This window comes from Echinops telfairi, unplaced genomic scaffold, assembly GCF_000313985.2.
Source record: "Echinops telfairi isolate 266 unplaced genomic scaffold, ASM31398v2 ScPeMD7_7412;HRSCAF=8450, whole genome shotgun sequence".
Taxonomy (NCBI): domain Eukaryota; kingdom Metazoa; phylum Chordata; class Mammalia; order Afrosoricida; family Tenrecidae; genus Echinops; species Echinops telfairi.
Window position 1 is genome coordinate 71,354 of NW_022111312.1, and position 1,486 is coordinate 72,839.

Genomic DNA, 1,486 nt, shown 5'->3' on the forward strand with positions numbered 1-1,486 from the left:
ACAGTGGGAGGGGAACTGTTTTAGAACTGGGTTATACAAAAGGCTCCAGTGTCAGAGAAGGGATATGGGGGAGGCATGGGAATTATTTGCAGAAAGGGGACAAGGATGGCTCTGGAGATGCTCGGGCACAGTTTCCCACAGGTCTGTCATTATACACAGAAAACCAAGACCCAGGATGGGGATGGTGACTCCTTATCAGCCTCGTCTTGGGGCACATAAGAGTCACATCTAGAAGGTAACCCTCACGTCAGGCTTGGAATCCCACTTATGCCCCAAGGAAAGGTCCACACCAGGTGAGATGGGACCCAGGATGACTCTTAGGGCTCACACACTTGGCTTCCTCTGCCACCTTCTAACCTTATCGAGGAACCTCAGGGCCCACAGTAAACAGACCACACTAAGTCCAATCAGACTCCACCCTTAGTTACCACACACCCATTCTCAGAAGGACTCACCATCCCAGCTCCAGCTTCTGAACGCTTTGTTGAATGTGCTCCTTGGGGTCAAGTACACGCTTCACAAAGCAGGCTGGGTGTGGAAGCAGAGCCACTAGGCCATCTGGACAAAGGTCAATGATGTGTACTCCAGTCAGTCAGAAGGGTTTAAAACACTGACTCTGGATTCCAGGGCTAAGCAAGAATGTCGCCTTTGCTCTCCACCTGCCTGCAACAGGCCAGTTCTGTTCACCACTCCTGGGACCTGAAATGGAAGGACACACAGTTCAGTAAGACTCTTGAATCTGGACCGGGCTAGGTACATGATCAAGTTCCATTCTGAGGGTATCTGCATAAAAGGCAGTTGCTGATCCCACATCCTAGAACACAGGCTTGCATTGTTCACGTACTTCACAGACTCCTTCCTTTGTCAACAAGGGCAAAGTCTGACGAGTGTCCACATCCAAGAACATGAGGAGCATCTAGGCCTGCCCAGTCTAGAAACGTGAACCTCCTGATGCAGAGAGAGCTCTGACATGAGAGGAACAGAGGAGGGGCAGCAGCAAAACCGGAAGCAGAAGCTGGAGCAGGACAGAGTGCTGGGCTCCCCAGGACACACAGACAGTAATGCTGAGTCCATTGAGGCAGGGGCTAGCATGTCCATGGGACTGGGTCTAGTCCGAGGTCCTCAATTTGGGAATCTGAGTCTACTGATCCCTGAGCCCTGGAAGCTGATGACTTTATGTTGAGGCTTACTCCTAAGGGGCATCCCATTTTGCCACTGATTAGCAACTGCCCACCCCCACCAAGAACTCTGTGACATGCACTGAAGAAAGAACTTCATCCTGAGCATTTCTCACCTGCATTGCAATCTGATAACTTCATTAACAACTTAATCATGAACTTTATCGTTGAGTTCTGTGTGGCTAATAATGAAATCAATACCTAAGAAGTGGAGCGTGTTAGGTGAGACAGAATATATAACATTGAAGAGACAGGCAAACTCCGTATCTTAAAAAATTAGTCTTGATCATGACAGCCAGCAATCGAAG